General features: G+C 36.9%; 1 long non-coding RNA gene and 1 other non-coding gene across 2 annotated transcripts in view; both read left to right on the top strand.

Moving 5' to 3' along the window:
* LOC136825627 (uncharacterized) overlaps nt 1-25,393 on the top strand; it is a 315,565-nt gene that overhangs the window by 153,060 nt on the left and 137,112 nt on the right. The gene's annotated exons all lie outside the window — the stretch shown is intronic.
* On the top strand, nt 9,488-9,560 carry TRNAK-UUU (transfer RNA lysine (anticodon UUU)). Its single transcript has one exon. It is a non-coding gene; the product is annotated as a tRNA-Lys (tRNA).

Below are 25,393 nucleotides of genomic sequence, written 5' to 3'. Positions count from 1 at the left end.
AAAAATTACGCCGAAGTTTCTTCGGCGCAGTCGAGTTTTCTGTACAGCGTATATCAAGGCCACCGAAAATAGATCTGTCTTTCGGTGGTCTCGGTATAATGCTGTATGAGCCTCGGCCCATGAAATTTTAACTACGGCCCAGTGGTGGCATGTCCCATATCGTTGCCAGATGCAAGATTATGGCTAACTTCAACTTTAAATAAAATAAAAACTACATAGGCTAGAGGGCTGAAATTTGGTATATTTGATCTCTGGAGGGTGGATGATCAACATACCAATTTGCAGCCTTCTAGCCTCATAGTGGAGCAGGATAATGGGAATAAAGTGCAAATGGTGATACAAGCAACAGATCTGGCATGAAAACTCTTCTCCTCATAAATCAAAATCAACCCCCGGCCACCTCAATGTTTGGCTGTTTCCAAGATGGCTGACACCTTTCCAAAATGGCGGCAAATTTGCTGTATATTTCAAATATTTTCATTTCATAAGCCTATAAAAGTTGCATACTGTCCATATAATGATTGAGAATTTGTATTGTGGCATTCTTACTGTCATGAAGAGATAAAGTGAACCCATCTTTCTAATATGGCCACCATATGAACACCATATTTCCAAAATGGCTGCCAAAGATAAAAAAAGTGTGTATCTCCTGAGAGAAACCAGTATGTATTGTGTATCAGTTAGTTTTAGCAAGTGCAGCTGCAGAGAGCTGTGCAGCTAAGTCCAGATTTGTAGCACTTGCACTTGCCATGGCATTCCTTTTTGCAGCCACATTTATTCAGTTCTTGGCAAGATTTTGCTACTATTGGCAAACCTTCCCAATACGGAAACCAGGTGCCATCAATCTGTTGCCATCCCCAGTGTCTTGGACTGGGCAAAACTGGATGGCATACTAAAGACCGGTACTAAATGTGCCCTGCTTGAAAGGCAGCTCTCTTGCAATGCTCTCTAAGAGCAGCCCTTGTAGGGGAAATGCAATCAGATATGTCATAATCCTACCCCTAGCCCGATCATTCATCCAATGCTATTTAATTCCCGTGTGATCTGTACACCATCTAGAAGAGTAAAGCCCCACCTTCCTTGGGTCGGTTCTCCCACGCTGGCACATCCTGTCAATTCAGGTGCAGCTGTTTAACTTTTAAGGGGGGCTAGCTAAACAGCATTTGGGAAACTAATAACAAATCTCTGCCATTAGCTAGTACTGAACCCCATGCTGAGTTTCACAGCTATAGTGTCACCCAGTGTGCCCTGGTAGTACACTGACACTATACTATTACACTTTTACATTAAGTTTATTACCCATTTATTTCTAAATGAGGATGAAAATTAATTAACTGGGGATTAATTGATTTCTAATCTACAAAAAATGAACTGATCAGGCTGAAGTTATCCCAAATCTATGTATTACCCGACCTTTAGCCTCATATATGAGCTTAAGTACCAATTTTTGGCAATTTGGCAGACATTTTTTATATAGTGACAGCCATCTTGGATATTTCTATGCAGAGAAATGATGTATCTACATATATAAAGGCTTGTTTTTAATATATTTTAATATAAACTGGGAGTGACTTAGGGATTTGAATGTGATTAATCAATTAAATACCAATATTCAAATATCCACAGGATGCCATTTTGAAAACTTGTCGGCCATCTTGGAAAATGGCAAAATTTTGTGTGGCCAGCGGTTGATAATGAGACCAAAGGACAAGAAGAACAGTTGAGCCAAGTTTCGTGCTTGTATCACCATTTGCACTTTTCCCCTATTTTTTTGTAGTTACCCGAGGGTGGACAGACAAAGCTGGCACAATAGTTTTCTTTTACAAAAACGTAAAAGGAGGCTATTAAAAAATGCTGCAAATGTCTCTGTCATCCTCCTCCACATCAGATTCGTTGCTTGAGGTCCATTCGGCCCTTTCCAGTACCTGAAAATATGTTGAAAACTATAAGAATTTACTGCTCATGTTCATGTTCTAAAGCTATTCTAACATGATTATCAAGACTTTTGGTTATTCACATGTACCACAGAGGACTGACACACAGGAGTGGAAATCTATAACGTATTGCATATGCTAAAGGGATATACAGACCGCTGGCGACCAAATATTCACTCCTAAGAGAGTGATATATTCATGTTTGTTTTTTTGTATTCAGTTGATTTTTACAAAAACCCGATTCTGAATCGACCTTCTCATGGAACAGAGGGAACCAAAACTAGACTCCTTTTTTTTTTTTTTTTTTTTTCCCCAGTTGAAAAAAGACCCCGTAAAAATTATCCTTGAACATCACTCTCACTCTTTATTGAGACGCTCACCCTGCAGTTCGTGGCTTCCTCTAGCTGTGCGTCTGCTCGTCTTTTCTGACAAAAATCGTTTTCTCCCAGAGTTGGGAATTTCAGTGTATTTGTTCGAAATTATATCCAAGTCACTCCCACTGTCTCCGACGCATTGAAATGTTACATTTCAAGCATTTTCCATTCAGAAAGGCTTATTTTGCTCTTTTTTGAGAACATTTTCATGTGAGTTTCCTTTCCATTGTATTTTTTCCTATTGCATATTTCTAAAAAAATAAAAGTTTCTTATTTATTGAATAAGCTGAAGACATTGAAATACACCGTATCAAATTTATATTTTTGGGGAAAAAGTTGAATACAATGGGGGAGGAGGTTTCGCTCAGAATTCACTTCTTGCTTTAACTTATAAGATTGTTACTTTATAATTATAAGTGTATATTTAAATGTATATGAGTATGTACGTAGAAATTGAATTATAGATTATATATATATATATACATGTATATAAGTGCATATATGTATATAATGTATATATATATTTTATATGTATATGTATGTATTTTATATGTATATTTGTATAAATAAAGATAAAATCCACGAAGGAAACGGAAACACTGCGAGGCCTTTCGACACTAGTCCTTTACTTAGCAGTGTCGAAAGGCCTCGCAGCACTCCAGTGTTTCCGTTTCCTTCGTGGATTTTATCTTTATTTATATATTCATCACGTTCCATATTTTCGTGATTCATGTATATTTGTATATATAAGTATGTATATGTGTAAATATGCATTTAATATATATGTATATGTATATATATATATATATATATATATATATATATATATATATATATATATATATATATATATATATATATATATATATATATATATATATATATATATATATATATATATATATATATATAAACAGGTCATATAGTTTAAGCTGCATCCAGGAAAAGACAGCACGTATATTAAAACAACAGTTTATTTTGCCGAGGGCGTTTCGCAATATCTCATTGCATCTTCAAGGGTGCAATTTACAATAGAATCACTTAAAAACTTGTAAAAAAAGAGCAAAATAAAATAATTTAAAAATCACTATAAAGACGGACATAACTTACGTAAACTGAGTTAAAAAATAACTAAAACATCTAAAAAAAGGAAGAAGTTGAGCCCACTCGTTTGACACCCAGACAGCCTCCACACACCTATTCGACTCGTAGCATAACTAGTCTAGTCGTTTGTTTATATTTGGGTCTCGAGTACTTCTAACTTTTACTTACCCTCTTCCCGTTTTAGATGTCTTAATATCTTTTTTTAACTCAGTTTAGGAAGGTCATGTCCACCTTTATAGTGATTTTTAAATTATTTTAATTTTTTTGTTTTTTGTAAGTTTTTTGTGATTCTATTGTAAACTGCAGCCTTGGAGATGAAAATGAGATATTGCGAAACGCCCTCGGAAAATAAACTGTTGTTTTAATATACGTGCTGCCTTTCCTGGCTGCCCCCATATATATATATATATATATATATATATATATATATATATATATATATATATATATATATATATATATATATATATATATATATATATATATATATATAGAAATCGTGTATGGATACGACATATGGATAGCTGTAATTCACACAGCAATTGAAAACGCATTTGCTCCGCAATAAAACTTTATGAACGAAAAATCGATTTCGTTTTATATAACTGATAATTACGGGTTTTAGGCTGCGGAAGACCGAATGTAAAAAAAAATCCGATGGGATTATAATAATAAAGGTAATAATACGCAGCCGGATTATCTGTGTGCCTCATATGTTCGAAGGTTACCCAGTTTTTGCGAGGACCCTCTTCCATTAAAAATCTTCATTGGATGAGATCACGTCCTCGAGTCCTGGTGGATCACTCCGCGGTTCTGTCTGGAAGACTATTTTATGCAGGTTTCTGTGCCGTTTTTTTATTCGTGTTTTTTTAAAGTTTTAGAGGACTATGTTATCATTTGATTATGATCGAGGATGAATTTTTTTTTATATTCATTGTTGTTAGGGGATGATGATTGTTTCCTTGTTGAGTCAGTTTCTGCATATCTGAAAAGTAAATGATATTAAGTACTACTATTGCAAATAAAATAATAATAACCAACATGATGATGATGATGATGATACACCATTCATCAGTTTTTCTGACGTAGGATGGGGGTTGGTGTGGTTTTAGAGAAACGACAGCAATCCCTTTGTAATCTCTCTCCCCCCTGATCCCAACCCCTTGACGAGGTTGGGGGGAGGGTGGGGGGCGCTTAGGGATCCACTGCAGGGATTGAATTCAATTTTACACCTTCCATCTTCCTCTATCGTTGACGACATTTGCATGGCACTGAAATATGGACAAGACTGCTCTTGTAACCTAGATGGAGGGTGGAGGTGGCGGCATGCCTCTCCACCCGTAAAACTGGAGTACCCGATATGATCGAGCGAGGCAAAGCTTTATGTCAAACCTTGCCACCATTGCTTGGTGCGGTCTCGACGGACTGGCGACTTTAAGTGCACTGAGGGTATGGTGTATGTCCAGGTGAGCAGCCCAGAGCAGTAACCACTGTAGCAGGGCTTCCACGAGTGCGAGGTTGTTTTATCCTAGGTCTGCACCGAAATTACCCTCAATCCATGTTTATTGCCCTATACTTGCTGAAGTATTTTTTATTTTATTAAAAGATAAACCATCTTTCTCGATAGATATATATATATATATATATATATATATATATATATATATATATATATATATGTATATATATATATATATATATATATATATATATATATATATATATATATATATATATAAATAAAGATAAAATCCACGAAGGAAAACGGAAACACTGGAGTGCTGCAGAGGCCTTTCGACACTAGTCCTTTACTTAGCAGACTGAAGAAATATAAAAGTATGTTTACAAAGAAAGCTCATATAAATGACAGATGGGGATTATAAAGGAAACATATGTACCTGGAATCCAACACAATTGAAGAATTAGTAGAACTGCCAAAACAGGATTAAATATTTAAGAGGTTTTTACAAAGGATTAGGATCAACCGTTCAAGAGCAGGGACAGGACAATTAAAAGATTATACAGGTTCGTGACTGACCACTTAAAAATTTTTTGTACAACACAATAATTCTCTTTTGTTTTGTAAACAATAATAACTTTTTGCAAGATGAACATTTTTACAAAAAAAAAAAAAAAAATATATATATATATATATATATATATATATATATATTAAACATACGGATATACAGAAAATATATATCAAGTAGCTACCTTGTAATTAAGTCAGTGATTTTAATTATTAGAGAGAGAGAGAGAGAGAGAGAGAGATCTCTTTGTATACGATTGTTTATTTTCTCACTCGTCCAACTTACTTTATGTGATGCATTATTTCATATTTACTTGCTTACTAATTTATTCTTTACCTATGATATTAAGAAATCAAGATATCTGTAGAAAGGGAAATGCCTCCAAACATACTGTGACCACTGAGAGTGTCCCCAAGGAGACAGTCTTAAGCTGCTTATCCGTGGATTTAAACGCACGTGGAGCCGTTAGAAATATTGGCTTCAGCGCCAAAATGAGATGCCATGTTGATAGAAAGTCTGATTCCGTTTCTCGTTATTGCATAAAAAACTTTATCAGTCGTGAACCTGTGTGATTGTCTTAGAATTCTGCGTAACGAAGAAGATGATATTTGATATCTGTAATGGGAGAAATGGTGTTATTCTTTGTTGTTGTTATAGATTTGGCAGATATGCGGAGGGTTAAACACACGCGGAGAGGACCGAAACAGCTGCCCCACCCGAGAGCTCATTTCATTTTGGTTTTAGTATAGCGATATCGTCACGAGCCTCATCCATCATGCATTAGCCTAAAGGAAAACAAAAAATCAGTACTCTGATGCGTTTACTATATTCATAACCTGCTTGTGGTATTGATAATTAAATAAGTTTGAAAATAATTGTTTTGATTCTTCTGAACCTAAATGAATCTTGAAAGCTTTATCGCATAGGAATCTTCTTAAACTTCACAAATTACGGTACGTGTCAGCAAAGCATTTGAATAATTTGAGAGAGAGAGAGAGAGAGAAAGTAAGTGCATCCTGCTGCAACACACTATTTTTTTTTATAGTAATCTGGTTTATTTGTGAAAACATCCTCTACACGAAAGGATACGGCCTACATCATCAACTGGGACCCATTTTGTTTCTTTTCATATGAAATTTTACCTACAACTGTATCGCCAGATCTCGTCAAAATCCTCAGTTATGCTGACTGTAACGGCAAGTCGCTTTCACTCATATTTTACTTTGTGAGGACTATGCAAAAAGCTTGCTTAATTAAAGTTCAAATACAACATATGCAGTCACAGCTTCTGCACTCACCGTGACGGCGTAACCTCTAAACACGGTTGTCAAAGTCTTGCTGTTACTGATGGTTTGATCAAGACGGGAGCAGGCTGTAGCAGCCGCCACTATCCTCAGTTACAGCGACAGTGTCTCCTATAGCCAACAGACATCTCAGCGCCTGCAGCCTGGCCATCGTTAGAAGCATCACTTAGCTACCTTTGGCAAAGTCGTACTTATTACAGTTTTATAATCACTTACGGCTTCGAAGTTTATTTCCTGATGACGGGGGTAAAGCTATAATTATTCCTATCCTCAAACCTGGAAAGGATCCCAGTAATGTAAAGAATTATAGACCAATTCCTGTAAAAAGTTGTTTATACAGATTACTAGAGAAAATGGTAAATGCTTGACTAACATGGCGCATTCGAGAAAACAAAATTTTGACTCCCACTCAGTTCGGGTCACAGTGTAACAGATCTACACTGGATTCTCTATCTAACCTAGAAGACCAGATACGAATAGGATTTGAACGAAAATAAGTTACTATTCTCTTTTTTTTTTTACTTTGAAAAGCACACGATAATACATGGAGATATGCAATATTGAAAACGTTACATAAAAAAAGCATTCGTGGAAATTTATCCAGGTTTATCCAAAATTTTCTGACAAATCGCACTTTTGAAGTGAGAATTGATGATGTATTGTCAAGTACATTTCCACTTGGAAATGGTGCACCACAAGGAAGCGTCCTTAGTGGCACACTGTTTACTTTAGCAATAAATGACATGATATAATCTACCTATTGGAATAAAAATGAACCTCTATATGGATGATTTTGCAGTATATTATTCAGCATCTCGCTTAAAACATGTAGAGCGAATCGTTAGTGAAACTATAATAAAAATTAATGAATGGCCCTCATCTGTAGGCTTTCAATGATCTATACTTAAGACTCAAGCAGTCGTGTTTAAAAATCAGACATCATTCCATACCAGTTGGCCAAACAGCAAAATTTTTGGGATCAGCATTTGATACTCACCCAACCTCATCTTTACAAGTTGAATGTAATGAAGTACCACTGTCTCTCCATAGAGAGTTTGTGACAATGAAGAGTACCTTGAGAATTCAGACAAGTGATTCTCCAACCAAAAAATTATTTGAAACTCTTAAGAGGTATTTATAAACAATCACCACCTTTCCCTGTTAGAGCTAGAAGACTGTTCGAGTCGTTGAATATAAATGTGCAGTTGCCTTCAATAGTAAAATTACCTCCTTGGATTATGAATGAAATAAGAATTTGCACTCACTTAAGATATATATCAAAAAGTTACTCATATACCCCAGACCACATGCAATTGAGCATATAAGCTGAAAAGGATCTAAATCAGAGTGGGATATGCTGAAGTATCTTAAGACAAAATTTATCAATTCTCTCTACCTGATAATGCCTCGGTATTTACAGCTGAGTTATAACGTTACTCCATCATTTACTCCATAAGTTATATAATAATAGGAAAAATATAGAAATATGTTGGATCCCTGCCCATGTAGGGATTAAGGGAAGCGAAGAGGCTGATAAAGAAGTTAGAGAAGCAGCTCACATGACACGATCTAATGCGAATATCCCAGCTAACGATTGTACAACACATATAAAAGTAGGCATTATAAACAGATGTCAAAGTAAGTGGAACGAAGAACCGGAAAATATTAAGTTGAAGCAAATAAAACCCGGAGTTAGAAAATGGAGTGCATCATACCAGAGAGAGAGACGTGCGCAAGTAATTCTAACACGTCTCCGAATACGTCACACTCGTCTGACGCATGGGTACTTAATGAGCAGCCCACATGAATCAGCTCCCGAACGCTCAGAATGCAGAGTGATAATAACAGTTAACCATGCGTCATGCGAATGCCCAAAATACAACCAACATCGGTTATCGACTTTTGGAAAAGGGTCGATTGGTGAAGTTTTATCAGAGTCTGCAACATTTTCAAGTGATTCAGTTTTAATATTCTTGGGGAAATGTAAACTAATTGATAAAGTATAAGAAGTAATTTGTGAAAATGCAAAATTCCACGGGGCGGCTAATATTAAAAAAAATCCGAATTTTAAAAAATCTTAAGTTATTTTATCATTACTCAGTTTATTTTTTTTAATTGTACAGAAGAAACTTGAGTTTATTAAATGTGTGCGTGTGTTCTAGTGTGGAAGCATATGCCTTTTTGCATATTTTTAAAATTTCATTATTCATTCATCATTGAGACCTGGTACTCCATTTCATTATAATCCTTCGGGACAGCCCCATGAGAGCTGTTAATCAGCTCAGTGGTCTGGTTAAACTATAATAATAATAATAATAATAATAATAATAATAATAATTGTAATTTTCAAATTTTTTAGAAATTTTGAATCATTAGACTGTACGTTAACGGTTCAAGATAAAACTGTTGGGTGTTCCCAATAGGAAGGCGTCTATTAAATTTCCAATATGGTTCTGGATAATACAATATCACATGTAGGAATCACTTAACACTCTGCAGTGCGTCTTCGTCCCCTAGTTGCAACCCCTTTCGTTCCTTTTACTGTACCTCCTATCGTGTTCTCTTTCTTCCATCTTACTTTCCACCCCCTTCTTAACAGTCGATTCACGGTGCAACTGCGAGGTTTTCCTCCTGTGATACCTTTCAGATCGTTTACTGTCAATTTCCGTTTCAGCGCTGAATGACCTTCGCAATGTTGTAATCGCGCAAGTTGACGTACTTGTGATGCATGGCGCGTCGCAGCCCGGATAGCTCAGTCGGTAGAGCATTAGGCTTTTAACCTAAGGGTCCAGGGTTCGAGTCCCTGTCCGGGCGAGTCGTTTTGGCCCAAACGTTTCAAGACGGGAAGAGAGAGAGAGAGAGAGAGAGAGAGAGAGAGAGAGAGAGAGAGAGAGAGAGAGAGAGAATAGCAGGGAAGTTTTTTGTCGTCGCTCGTTGTGGTAATTGGAAGGAAGATACAGCCATTTTGGGTAATAAAACCAGGCATAGTGGTGAAAGAATGCCTAAGTAAATATTCCCAAGCTTACACCATTTTGTAATTCATTATCGTCCTTGATGTTATTATACACTTATTTATTTATTTTTTATCAGAAACTGTCAAAGTTGTGACAGCAGGCGAAGGGGAAGGTTGACTATTCTTTAAAGGCCTTTTAACCCACAGCCTTATCGTTAAGTCGTGATCTTCATGCATGCACAATGTTTTTGATTGCATTGCTCCTTCTGTCTTAGTGTAACTGAAGTCTACTGTTAAAGGACTTCAATAAATACATTATATATCCGTCATGTTTCCCTCTTTCCCATCTCATAAGTAGATTTATGTATAAATCCCGAGAACTTATTATGCAAATGCAAGGCTGGTCTTTAAATTATTAATGGGATCACTTCAAGTACACTGAATATTGTAGGATTGGTGTGCGTTATGTAACTTGGAATTAGGATGCAGACGCTTGACGAGGACATCGTATCTTGCACATCAATCGACAATTTTAAATTCTCCACAAATCAAGCTGACACTTATTATTCGGCCCTTTGAACCTACCCTGGCTGCTCGTCAAAATCATTAGCGTTTTGTAAGTAAGATATTTGTCCTATATATTGTGTTTGATATTTAGCTTAAATGTATTGTTATTAATAAGTCGAAACCTTCACACGCCCAGAATCAAAGATGAACCGGTTCGTTGTTATTTTCAACGGACGAAATAGCAACTCAAGATATCGCAAGCAGCTCCGACCCACAATAGTACTGATTGCATCCTCGGTAGGAGACAGCTGCCTACGTTAGGTAAAGTGAAGGAAGGTTAGGTTAGGATGTATTTCGTATTCATCACTGTTTATCCTTGGTGAAGGTATCCTGTCTCCATACCAGTTAGCTTTTCACTTATGAACACTGTATTCAGTTGAAGCAGGCTAGTATGAAGTCACCAGTTGTTTTTTTTTAATTACTCCTTGTACTAATAATAATGAAAATAATAATAAAACACTTCCACCGGCTTTGGCATACGCGCACAAACAACCAACCTGGAAGTGGATAAAGAATTTTTTTTTTCTCCCTCAGTATACAGTTTGTGGCTTTGGCTTTTAACCTTTTGACCTCAGCGAGTCTCGACTTCGTTAATTATTAGTCATTATGTCAAATAAGAACATTGACCATGGGGTGCTTAGCTGTGTAAGCGTTTGCAAGTAAGATTTGTGTTTATTTATCAAGATATTTGCGAGAGATTGCTTGTTTGGAGTTATGAGAATTACAAAATTTTCTGGCAGAGTATAATTAATTTTTTGCCTTTGTAATCTTCTCTTATTATCTTTGGGTTCATCAGTGTTCTTAGCGTTTTGTTCTTTTACGTAAGTCCCTTATACACTTATTTGCTGCTCTCAGTTCAGGATAACGAATAGCGTGCAGCAAGAGTTGAACACCTCTCAGAAAAAAGCAAAATGTTTGCGAAACTTCTAAAAAGCCGTAGGTGTTAATGGGTTGAAACGAGACTCACACCTAAAAATGATGAGTATGTAAGAAACTTTTATATGCATTATACCTTTCAGCGTGTTTCCTCTACGGCAGTAATATATCGTTCATTCTTTTCCATATTCTTTTATGACTAAGTTTCTCAACCTGATGGACCGGATATCTTTCTAACGTCCATTGAACTTAGATAATTCAACCCCCCTGGATGTGTACTTTACATCAAGCCCCTGCAGATCTCTACCCTTTTCCTGATTAAAGGATAATTGTTCTCTTGTTTATCTTTCACTCATGCATGCATTAGTTTGCAAAGGTATGTCTTAATTACTTCGTCATGAGGCCGCAAATTAGCGTAGGTTTCACCCTCAAGGTTGTGTCAGAGAAGGAGTATTAATGCGCCCTCAAGGCTAAGAGGTTTTTTTTATTTACTCGTATTCCGTTCTTTCTTCCTCTTTGTTTAGGGAGAATATTGTTTTTGTTTGTAGTACTGGGCGAGCGTCGTGTCAAATAGTTGTACGTATATTTTATGAGCATGTCATAAATACATAGAAATGGTAATACGTAGAGGGATGAGGATACGGCTTTGTTTTAGATATATATATATATATATATATATATATATATATATATATATATATATATATATATATATATATATATATCATTATCATATTCACTCTGTAGCTGCTGATTTAAGAATGACCTTTCCATGCAGAATACTTACATAGCACTAGTGACATCGCATACTTGAACAGAAGGCACATGATTGGCCCGCTGGAAACCCCTCCCAAATTCGTATACTTGTCATTCATACTTGTTTGTGATTTTCTCAGTTCCGGCATTGGCGACTTCATTTTACTGTATAAATATCAAAGCTATCGAACTTAGGTACTAAATAATACTTGCAAAAATTAGGTAGGGTTGTAAAATATACACTTGTCAACTTTCACCTTTATCTGATGCTTTGATAAAAAGGTGTTGCCGAAAAACGATGTTTCATGAGCTCTGAATCCCTTAATAGTCTTGAAAGCGAGGTAATAATTAGGCGACTGAATGGTCCTTGAATTGAGGAGGTAAAGTTACAGTAATGGAGTGATTCCCTTTGATCAGCTTTAGTAGATATTGATACCTCACAAGTGTCTTGATAAACTTTAGTATATTTTGATACCTCACGGGGTTTATAAGCTTTTTTAGTGGATCACTGTTGCCTTCAGAGTATTTAGTAATTTTTTTTTATGAACTCACACTTTGTGCAAGAAGTAAATGCTAGGAGAATTATGATTCAAGTAAATGGAAGTACTCAGGAGAGAAATTCCAGGTCTAAGTTAATTGAATATGTTTACGTAAATCAGAAGATCAGTTACTGAGAGCCACACAATTAATAATGAGATATAAGTAAAATCAGCTTGAAGGCTTGATTGATGGGTGTAGGGGCACATAAGATGCAGATGTTCTACAGCGTTTCACACACCCCTTCTGTAATGTATGGAGAAAGGAACACAGTCACTGTGTGAGCTGAAACAGTCTAATTATTACATGGGAATGCTGAAGGCTCAAGGAGTAACATCAAGACATGTTCAGTTAAATTACCAACAGAATTCAAGGTCTGCCACAGTGCAAGGGGAAAATGAAAACGAAATGAGATTAATAGATAGATGACCGAACACTCTCCACTGCACAGTACCTTTATTCCTTAAGCGATGCCCTTTGATTGCAGAATGAAATGGCTTTCAGATCAGTGGGACTTTCTAAATGTGGCACCTTAAGGTAGCACCCAGGGGTTAAGGAGATTGGCCAGACAAAGAGATCAAGCGGGAACTCGGAGGTCACGCCAGCAGCAGCGTGTTATAGGGACAGTCCTCTGTCTGCTTCTGCGGTTGTTGACCTGGGGTCATGCTTATATGGCCTAGGTTCACTGCCGATGTTCATAGCCCCAAGCAATTCAGGTGTCCTGGCTGAGGAGGGCGGTCCCTGTTTAATCCTGCTGTATGCTATGCCGCAAAGAACAGAATCTGTGTGGGAACAAAGTCTTTGGCCAGTGACAGTCATAAAACAGATTAGGGTAAGCACTTTGAAGAGGCCCTTGCGAGAGAAAGTACTGACCCTGAGTCATTTAGTGGGCAAAACTTAATTTACAGGGAGTCTCTCCTTAAACGCTCCCTGTTTCTCTCTGCTGTTTCTCTACAAATTAGCATAGAGGGCTGCAAAGAAGTGAGTACTTCTAGCAATATATATATATATATATATATATATATATATATATATATATATATATATATATATATATTTATATTTATATATATTATAAAAATACCTGGATTATCTTAATATTTACGGCATGTGGATTTTTTCATTCGCATGCATTTCCTCGTCTGTTTTTCATTGCTTCAAGAGATTTAATTCAACTTCAAAGCTATGGTGCCTTGAACGTTTTGGTATTGGTTTCCCCGATGTTATGGAGAGAGAGAGAGAGAGAGAGAGAGAGAGAGAGAGAGAGAGAGAGAGAGAGAGAGAGACGTCTGTAGTGTCAAAACAACCAGTGTTGTTTTGACTTGCACACAAGCTGTCTTCATAAAGCGTGTGTGCTGTAGCATGGCGATCGTACGTGCAGTAGGTTTCACCATCGAGTTGTTGAAATCAGCAGTAACTAGTTGTGGCTGGCCTACCTGCCTGTAACATCATGAATTCTCTACATCATCCGTGAATGGTGTGGTATTTCGTTGTTGACAACAGCGGGCCAGTCATTTCCCAGGGAATGAATGCTACCTTTTGCTTTCCTGAGTTTATAGAAAATTGGGATATTGTAGGTCCGTTTCGGTCGTTCAATTTTCTTGTGGAAAAATTTATTTGTGATTTTTGCGGTTGCTTCCTTAGGTATAATATTGATAAGTTTATGATTTCTCAGAGAGAGAGAGAGAGAGAGAGAGAGAGAGAGAGAGTCTGTTTGTGTTGTACGTGCTATTGCTGTTTGTAGAGGCGGTGGGAGACCAAACAAGCATTGGGGTGCCTTAGTAAGTGTCATCATATGTTCCATGACTTTTCGTTTCTTGTTATTATGTTGTGTCCTGAGTAATGGGATGTCCTGTTTACAGGACAGAAAACCAAGTTGGTTATGTAGATTAGATTACGCTTGTAAAGTCGTTTCAGGGATTTCTCTCCTTATAAAGTTTTGAACATTGGGTGGTAGTTTGAGAATCGTGTTAATCGTTGAGTATGAATATATTTATCTTTTGTTAACTCTCTCTCTCTCTCTCTCTCTCTCTCTCTCTCTCTCTCTCTCTCTCTCTCTCTCTCTCTCTCTCATATTCAGGCAGTAAGCTTCTTACGTAAACGCACATATTTATGCGGCAATTTCCTCTTGGTACAATGTCTCAAACAAGTGAATGAAGGTAGCACTACTGGGGCTGTACAGTATGGGTGAGAATGTTGTTGTTTCTGCAAACCAAGTGGTCTATATCTGTCTATCTATCTATCTATCTATCTGTCTATATGTTTTTGTAATATATATATATATATATATATATATATATATATATATATATATATATATATATATATATATATATATATATATATATATATTTGTGCATAGGGCTGGACAGAAATAAAAGCTCGGTCTGATGTTATAGTCTGTGGTTTCCGACATAATTAAACATCCGATTTAACGCTGAAAACAAAAACAATGGTCATAACGGAAATAAAATCTTAGGTTTTACACTTTTCTCACGTGAAAACTTTTTCAAAAATAAGTTTTCTTTATTCTTGGTTATTAGTGTGTATGGTGGATGACAAGGTTTGTCACATTAGTATACCATATATATATGTGTATATATATATATATATATATGTATGTATATATTTCATATATATAATATGTATATACATGTATATGTATATATATATATTTATATATATATATATATATATATATATATATATATATATATATATATATATATATATATATGTAAAATATACTGTATATAATTTTTCCCTTTATATATGACCATGTGTGTTCCTGTTCGAAAGATTTCGAGTTAACATAAAAAAAAAAAACTGACGAGTTTGAAGATTGCGAAAGGAATTCACTTTAGGTTAATAGTGCCTTTTGTTTGCGTCAATGGAGATAATGTCACTGCAGTTCCGGAATTCCAGATTTTAATATTGATTTAATGATGCCGCCCTATCTAAGTGGTATCAGATAAAATTGGGTTTTACTGTTTTGCTTAACGTACTTAAGTCAGCCTTACTATGATTCATGATAATGTCAAGTTCAGATTTCCCCTTTTTATTGCTTTTCAATAAATATGAGAAAAAGATTTTAGGCAGCTTGTTCCTGTTTTCAAGAGCATTTCCTGTCCTAAAAATTCTTGCCACATTTCATTGTGGCGGCTATTGGAGATGTACAACTTTTTTTTATGATGAAAGCGAAGCGTGCATTAGAATGCGTAGGAGGGTGACTGGTTAGCGTGAGTCCCGGACGAAGGTGCGTAATGTCTCCATTCCTGTTCAGCATCTTCAGGGGCGGAGTGAAAAGGGGATTTGACAGGAGGACAGTAGGATTAGGTGCAATGTTGTGGGATGCAGTAAGAACGGTTCGTGAAAGTTTTAAAATTAGAAAGCTGAAAGTGAATGTTATCAGAAGCACGGTTATAGGTTGACTGAAAATCATGAAGAAAGAGCAATAAATTTTGATATGGTCGACTTGGAGAAGTATTTGTAAGTAAATGTATCAAGTGAAAATAGATGAGAGAAGAAGTGTCACCTAATAGGTGACGTAGGGCAGGATGATGTAAGAACAATATTTGGAAGACTGGAGTTTCTGTGGATGCATAAATTATAATATATCAAGGTACTGTTGTGCCAAAACTCCTTTATCATTGGGAAGTGTGGTTTTCGAATTCAACTGTAAGAAGATGAAAACTTTTGAGGCGGACTGTTTGCTTATTATACATAGGGTAAAAGGACTGAGAGCGTGAGAAATGCAGATAAGTAGTAGAAATTTTAACATAGGTGGAAAAATTGTATCTGTTCTTTATATGACACGGTTTTGCCATGCCAAGAGCCTGGCGATAAAAGAGTGGTGAAAAGTATATAAATCGGCATTGTTTGGAGGAAGGAGAAGAGGAGGGCATCAAAAGTGCTGGATAAAGGGTTGGAATGTCCAGGGAGCAAGGAATGCGTGCAAGGCAAAAGTGAATTGGGCAGTGGGTATGGAGTTTCTATGCGCTACTGGTGAATCAACTAATGTTATGGAAGTTTTTGTAGATAGGGAGTTCATCACCAGTTCAGCAGTTGAAGTTTGGAAGTAGCACTGATCTTTGACTTGGTTTTTCTCTGAAGCCACCCCGTGGTACGGGAGACAGGCATTTGTGTGTTTCAGAGTGACGACGATAGAATTGATACATTTTATCTACAACTTAATCGTTTATTAGTCCTAATCTAAAAAACTAAAGTATTGAGATGATTGCGCATTATCTTTAAAATTTATTTTTAAATTAATAGTTCAATAGGTCGACGGTTCGAGATACGATCTTCATCTTGCCTTGTTCTGTGTGTGCAAATTTACAGTTATTTATTGCCACCATGGTTTTGATTTACACATAAATATGGTTTGGCGACATAAGGAAACATTTATCTTACGTCGTCTTAGCACTTGCCATTCTTAATAATAATTATGTAAAATTTGATCAGAATTCGCAGTGAATGAGATTAAATCAGCCATTCCTCCTGACTGGTCATAGTGTCCGTGGGCTACGCTGTTCCTTGACCTCCATGTATATAGTGTCAAGGTCACTGCCAACTGTGAAACCGCACAGTAATGAGAATTCGGGGGCAAAGGTGGGTGTTTTTTGTGTCCAAGTCGTGATGGCTCTTCGTTACACTACGTTACGTGGGAAACCTGTGAATTTATTGCGCCAGCAAGTGGATCTCTTTGTGTCCGTATCACAACCCTGCCCCGGCCTGTATGTCAGTTCGAGGTGCATGGGGTGAATGTTTCTAAGTGAACGGGATCTTGTTTGTGCGTATTATCGATGGGGTTCTACTCGTACGTTGACGTTTGCTGTAATGGAAGCCGTGTACACATGCACGATCAAACGTTTTGTGCTTCTAATCTAAGTTTCCGTCTGTACCTATATACGTCATCGTCATCGAGTTGAGACGTGCAGTGTCTTTTCAAAAACTTCGAAATGAACTAATGCTTTTTCTGCCTGTTTTGTGTCGTAGGTCCTCCAACCGAAGTGGTTCTCGTCGCCACAGATACTTCTCAGGTCTAAATTCGTGGTGCTACTCCTCAAAGCTTAAGAATTTACCTTGGTCATAATTCAGATTAGTGGTATCATGCTAATAATTTTGTGATGACCACAATGATAACATATTTATTTTGCCTTTCAATAGATGTTTCAGTCTTGTCCTTCGTATATTCTTTTATATTACGCCATCAGTTTTGTGGCTTTTGGTCCAGAATTTTAACAGTTCAATTATAATTCCTTCTCTCCTGCAGGGTTTCGTTAGGTTGCTTAAACTCTAAATAGATTTTTTTTTCATTTCTTCACAACAGTACTATATGTTCATCATTTGCAGTCACTTTAGGATCACATGATTTTTGATTCGTTTGCTTTCTTCTAATGATCCTTGATCTGTACCTGACAGGATCAACAGTTGAAATCTCTCGATTTTTAAAAGATTTCTTCAGTTATTTTTTAGGTAGAGGATTGTCCAAAAATTTCTGTCCCCCATACTCTCTTGGTTAACAGTTTCAGTTCAGAGCAAATCCTTCTTTCGTTACTCGTACATTTGCACACATGTTTACCTCGCAAATTCAGTATTCAGTCTGCCTGCTCTACTATTCGTATTCTTCTGCCTCCTATTTTATACATTATAAGTTAATATCTACAACAGCTCATCATTTCATCTCCTTGGCACTTTCATCTTTATTCAATTTAGGCCGTCTTCTTTCCAGCTGAAGTTAACATTTACGTTCAGTGAATTCTTCTGCTTTGGGTGAATTTTCACGCGAATTGGGTGATGGATAGACTTGATACATATATCAGAAGAACTACAGATTTAGGTAGTAATCCTGCTAATGTGTATCCGTAATAGGTTTTGCGATACTTAAAAGTTGCATCTTATTTTATCCTACAAAACTCCACTGTCCTATATATATATATATATATATATATATATATATATATATATATATATATATATATATATATATATATATATAATGAATTCATATGTCGTTTCTCTAGTTGAGTCCGTGAGCGTCATATCTTAGAGATATTGTTTTTTAATTGTTAAAATACTATGGAATCTGACTTACAAAAAAAAAAAAAAAAAAAAATCGTTTCACTGTAGCATAGTTTTGCTTCTCGTTATATTTTCAGATGTGAAAATGGGAAATATGAAATGCACTATAATGTAAAAGTTGGACGGTTCAGATATCGACTTGAGTAACTGTGAACGAATTGTCGCTGCCTGGGATAACCTTTCACCTTGCAAGCGAGACCTGTCCCAGGCCTTTTTAAGACTGTGTCATTGGAATTGTGGTTACAATGGTCTTCACTCTGGCAATTCGTGGTGGCTGATTGCCAGTCTCGTACTGGATAAAAATTGTCCTTGCGGTAATGCTTCGTTTAGTTGATTTTGTCGAGACATCTTGACTCCATGTTGCTATTGTTCATTGCTTGAAGGTGTCATTGAAAGAAAATCTCATTGATGACTTTTATCAGTAGAGACGCTTTGGCTGGTTCGTTCTGAAAACTGGGGGTTTATCTGAGTATCAAAACTTGTTAAAGAAATTGTTACATCCTGTTTGTAATTCTTCACTCTGGGGTCGGATGCTGTAAGTTTTAGAATTCTGGATGGATTTCAACTTTCTGATGACGGCGATCATGATAACATAAAAATTAATGTTCGGGTGTTATATGACAATTTTTTTATGTAAAATACAATGTTTAAATTGTAGTAACGAGGAAGCAAAGCAGGACTTCCGTGCTCCTCCATTCTTAACTTGCCAACAGGTAAAGAATGTGTTAAAAAAACAACAAACAGATCTGGAGTGCACGCATTCACCTGAGAGGCATTTTGGGCTAATTTTGTTCAACCTGTTACATCCATACATTAAAGATACCGGTAAACTGAATAATAAACGATGTAAGCAAAATTATTGCTAGTCTCGTATGTAAAAAGTTCGGTATTTTTTGTTCAAAACTAATGAACGTCGGTAGAAACCCTACGGATGTTTTACACATATTTTGCATGCGGGTAAATGTTGAGAGGATTCAATACTTTGTTCTTTCACGGAATTATCAAACTATTAGCGATATGGATTACATTTGAAGTCAGCAGAGGGAAAGCTTCCCTTGTGTCTGATTCAGACTACTAGCGATGCATATAGTACTGCAGTACAGTTCAGATATTACTGAACTTCAACATGTTAAGGTCACTGTATTGATGTTGTGATGTGAAATAACTTGAACTAAAATGACTAAGAACTTGAGATGATGATAAATTCCATTTGTGCATTCGGTGTTAGATCAATTGAAAGATCTAACGAATACGTTTGGGCGTTTAACTTCACAAATGCTTTATGTCAATGAAAATATTTTGAGGTTGGCTTTAGTTACTGGTGCACTTTATGAGTTCATAAAAAAACTTTGGGATTCAGTCCCATCAGTATTGCTTGCGCTAACCACAAACCAAATGATCTCCTCGAGGGTTAAGTGATTGACTTGGCAATCATGATCTACACGATGGCGTTATCGGAGCCAGAACCAGGTTACTTGGGCGGGTAGATTTAATAGTGTCTATGCGAACACAGATATATAGGCAGGTTTGAGTATTTGTTTTTATATTGCATAAATACGTATATTTGTACTACGCAGGCATACAATTATAAAAGTTGTATATCCATAAATTAATTTCATTTCTGGGTAAACTCCGCGATCAGACCTGCGTCGTCCAGCCTGGGGCTGGTTGTTATGTTCGTATGCAGACCCTCTGTTCATGTCATTTTTCACAGTATGTAAATTTTGTGTATATATATAAAATATCACCTCAAGTCTTTCATAGATTTTTCGATCCACGTGTGTGCATGCTTAGGAATGTGTACTTCACTATTGTTTGATCACATTTTCCATTCCATTCCTTTCTCTTTTACACAAATGCATTGATCTTTCATTATGCTAGAGAAGAATAGTGCAGAAAGTGACGCGATATCGCCAAGTCATAGACTTAATTGTTGATTAGTGTCTTGAAGCAATTAAGATGAGTGATTGCCTTTCACTCATGCATGTCTCATGAGCCGTGTCATGTACGTGCGAGTATAATTGTTTATAATCACAAGTTCTTCGTTCGAAGACTTACTTCAGTTTATTTGTAGGAGGAAACACCATTGATGTGGATCTAATAGTCGTGAAGTTAGAAATGTCCCTAATGTATATTTGTGATGTTGCTTGTAAGAAAAATAGTTTTGCTTTTCATGGGAGAAATCAGTTAAAGGGACAAAAGTCATTTGCCCTTTGGTGAGTCTCTCTCTCTCTCTCTCTCTCTCTCTCTCTCTCTCTCTCTCTCTCTCTCTCTCTCTCTCTCTCTCTCTCTCAGATTTCTGGAATTGCTGAAGGTAACTGTTTAGTTTGTTTCGGCTAATATTTAGTTTAAACTTTTAATGGGATGGGAGAGTTTTCACCTTAGTTTGAAACTTCGTCCATACTCAAACCTCGTTGGCAATGCGTTCAACGTTATTACCTTTTCCTAGGATAGGACATTCTTGTTTCGATGATTGATGAAAAACATATATTTACCAGATTTTACTACTAAACTGGAATGATAATGAAACTGACAAAACTTTCGGAAGTGATATTTATTCCGATAGTGGTTCTCATCTTTACGGCAGGCGCCCGTGACATGCATTGTAAGTTGCGGGAAGTGATTGGCAGCAGATAAAATCTTTCAGGGGTAGATGCACTGTTGGGCTCAAGTAGTTAAATTAAGCGTCGTCTCTGGAGAGTATCAATCGAACACTTTCTACCACATGTAGTCCTTCACGGAACGTTCTGCCACGGGCCGTTATAGGGGAAGCTTCTCCCAGGATACAAATACAGGAAGCGCTGCTGTTGCCAATGAACATCTTGAAGCAGTTCTGTCAGTAACGGACATCCCTTGGAAATATCTGTCTGTAGTTGAGATCCCGGGGAAGATTTTGCTAACGATGGTTGTCAAGCTGAAGTTCAATTCTGTTTGAAGATATTTAGGGAAAACTTTTTTAATGATGAATGTCTAAGGCTCGTCAGTGGAGGAATCTTAAAATTTCATTTATTTATTTATTTGTGTGGCTGATTAGTGTATGTGATAAATTTCTTCCAGCGACATATAGAAGGAGTTACTGCCAGTGACGGATACCTAGGCAATAAAAAACTGAAGTTATGCCAAGAGAAAGTAGCAAGAAGTGTGTACGGAAAATCGGCAGCTTTAAAAGATGTTATAGATAGCGCCTTAAGTTGTAGCAGATAATCCCGAGGTTAACGAGGAGGCTGCATACGACGTGGACGATAAAGGATCCTGTGGGACGTCACTTTGGAGTGAAAGGTGACGAGGGTCGTCATTAAAGTTGGCTGGATTCAAGTGAAATGTTGCTTGGCAACGAAGGATGTTCGAGCTGTCGAGTTACGATGTGACCTACATACCGAGGGCTGTTTTGCCCATCAAGGATCGATTTGATCATTTGTTATTTCGTTCAAGGTCTCTCTGTCAAGTGACAACAGACACCGTTGCTTCTCTGTACGACTTAAAAATTCACAGACTTCTTCTTTAAGTGTGGTTAAATCTCAGCTGAATGTCGTTATGGTTTATTATTGCTTTTGATGTTGGTGTTCTGAATTGGAAAAAGCGTTTATTGCTTGACTCTTCGTTTGTGAACCAATGTTTTGCGCTGACATCATTTCACGTTTGCTCTGTAAGCCCCTACCAGAAGGTAGTTATCTCTTCCTTTCGAATAATCAAGTAGAATTTGTCCATGGGGACGCCTTTCCCCTGATGTATGCCACGAAGCAACATCGCACTAGCCCGATATTCGATGGAACAAGCTTAATTTTGACTGTCTTCCCCAAGTGTGAGATCATCAACCAATAAGCATGATTATTATGTAGAACAACAACTTTCAACTAAGGCCAGTCATCCTTTTTTTTCTTTTCTTAATATCGCCGTTACTGTTACTTGCAGCAAGAAGAAGAACTGCAAATGTCAAGGTTATCACATGCTGTCGTGTCATAGTTATCTCTCACTGTCGTTTGCTGTTTGTATAGGTTAAGTCGGCCTTAGGTCAGGGCGGGCCTCTTAAGTGGAGATGGATTTGCGGAAGTGGATAAGTGGTCTAGTGTGGACCTCTGGATCTGGAACACGACGCTGGCAGTGACCTGCCACTGTCCTTTAGCGTACCTTTGTCACGGTTATAGCATCTTATAGTAATCATTTGAGTTTTGTTTTAAAAAAAGTCCTTTTAGTTTTTGCAAAGTTTCCCTTTTCGCATACTTTACTGGGAGGTAGAATGCTGAACTTGTATTTCATTTCGAGTTCCCAAGGGTACGGTAAAAAATGGTACCGATAGGGCTTTATAATGACTGCCTGGAGATGGGATGTCATTACAGTTACAATTATACACACATATAAATAAATGAAATTATTTTTTATATTCTACTCGTGCCTGTAGATGGGATGTTATGGGATGTCATTACAGTTACAATTATACACACATTACATAAATAAATGAAATTATTTTTTATCTTTTACTCGGAATGAATTTACGCTATGTAAAATGTTTCTGTAAAACGCTCCGAACAAAAGGGATCCCTTAAAGTTTCGGCTCCATTAACGCAGTGAGGTCCGACGACGGAGTATCAGGCTTGTCAGAGGAAATCCTATTTGTCGTAAGTGGGACCTGCATGAGTAAGCTTTTACTGTTTGAATCTGCCTTCTTGTAGCGGTGGTTCTCTCGATAAAAGTATTTAATTGAACTCCTTTATTTCCCGGAAGCTCCGCCCTTCTTTAACCGTCCCGCCTTCTCCCAAAAAAGCGCCGTTTGAAAATACTTACGTCATTTTCTCAATGTCAAGAGAGCATTGGACTCGCAATCTTGAACCTGATGTAGTGAGATTTTGGGAAAACCCCCTCTCTCTCTCTCTCTCTCTCTCTCTCTCTCTCTCTCTCTCTCTCTCTTTCTCTCTATACGAGTATATATATATATATATATATATATATATATATATATATATATATATATATATATATATTGAATGCTTTCCAAACATTAATTTTTTAAAATTCTGAATGTTCATTTATATCCACTGTAATTTAGCATCCTCTGAGGTACAGTCATTCATACAAAGATAACGGTTTTAATGCCTCCATTACCAAAGCCAGTGGCGACCAACTTAATTTAATCCACTAGTTTTGTAATAATGTTAACATCAACTGGTGTTATGATTCTAGTATGGTTGTGTACCAAGTGAAACGATGAATTTACCACCATCAGTTGTGTTTAATACAACCGTATGATTGTTTGTTATTACCTATTTTTTCTACCTATTTTATCACCTATTTTTAAGTTATCCAGCATGCAGCCAACAGTTACTAGCTGGAAGGGCTTCAGAAAATTTATTAGGACTCTTGCTGCGAAGATATAGTAAAATTGTTTCTGTGCCTTACATAGGAACAAACTATTTAGAAGCTAATATTTTCAGCACCAATATATTAAGTAGATAGTGACGATTCTTTCTGGTAAAACTTAAAGGTGGAAAGTGCCGTGCGCCGTGTCTCACTGTTACATTGAAAATGAAGGATGGTGGAGGAGACACTATTTTGTGAGACGAGGTGCTCTCTTTGCTTAGAGTCACAGTTCCATTCATTGTGGTTATCAGTAAAACTCGTGTACTTCACCGTCTTGGTAATATGGCAACGACGTCGCTTGCTAGTAAAATGGTAAATTGTTCCAGGGAAGTTGAGGCTACATTCGCCTTTAAATTAGCATTTATTGAAGCATTGCATGGTTGGGCAGGATTTGTTAGGTGGTCAGAATGCATTGAAGGTTTCAATGTAAATGTGAAAGTCAAAGCCTTTGTGAGTTTCCATTGTTAAAACTGGCGATAGCAGCATTTGTCAACTGCTCGGACAACACAGTGCCCCTGTCTAGCCCGGGGTCAAAAAAAAAAAAAAAAAAGCAAGCAGCGTACCTGCCTCTTGAAGGAAAGATCAGATTCGGGAACAGAAGCAGGTAGAGAATTCCGAAGGTTGTCAGTAGAGGTAAAGAAGTCACGGAACTATGTAATCCAAAGAGGGTTACCAGTTTCCACTGTGTAGATGCAGGAGTTTGAAGGTGCTTTGAGTTGTTCATTCCATAATCATCTGTGAAGACTCCTTCCTCACTTCAAAGGTTGGCGTTGAATAAGTTTCTTACATCAAGCAGATCAGTGTCTGACTCTATTAATTAAACACTAGGGCTAGAATATTAACGAACCCGAGTCGAGAAAGTTGTTTAGTAAGCGTTAAGGGCGTGTCTTTATTTGTTGCGGTTCATGTAAGTTATTTTTGTTTCATGGCCAAGGTAAAGTTCACGATCAGGCCCACGTTTCATGGTCTGTGTCACTGGGCTTGGCATATCACGTCTTCGCAGTGCTTTTACAATTATGACTGTGAATTGCTTTTTATTCTCGTGCTTGCTTGAGCTGGATGCCGGCAGAGTCCGATGTGAAACGTAAGTTTATAATCGGTTACTCGACTGTGAATTACGTTTTGTCACTTGCTGATAGGATGCACTGGAATTAATTCGTTTTTCTTTGTATTCCTGTTCTGTCTTACGAATGTCGGCCACCTTGTATTTTTACCACCTTGAATATTTCCCTACCTTAATTTCCCTAAAATCCTTGGAATAATAATTTGGATTACTGTTGAGATTTGATGTTGATAACGAAATTGAACAAAAATATGTGACATTTTATTCCAGTTTTCGGAAAAACTAGATGGTCACAATGTTGCTCTGTAATGCTTCCTAACCTAATATCACAGTACAGACCAATCCCGGATATTTCTCATTTTGACGACTCTGCTCACGGAAGGAAAAAAATACAGTTTATTTTAGCAGAATAGAGAATCATGCTATTCTTTTGAATCACGGGAGGCGAGAAGTGAA

The sequence above is a fragment of the Macrobrachium rosenbergii genome, chromosome 39 (assembly GCF_040412425.1).
Source record: "Macrobrachium rosenbergii isolate ZJJX-2024 chromosome 39, ASM4041242v1, whole genome shotgun sequence".
Lineage (NCBI taxonomy): Eukaryota > Metazoa > Arthropoda > Malacostraca > Decapoda > Palaemonidae > Macrobrachium > Macrobrachium rosenbergii.
This window is presented reverse-complemented; position numbering and strand designations above follow the sequence as displayed.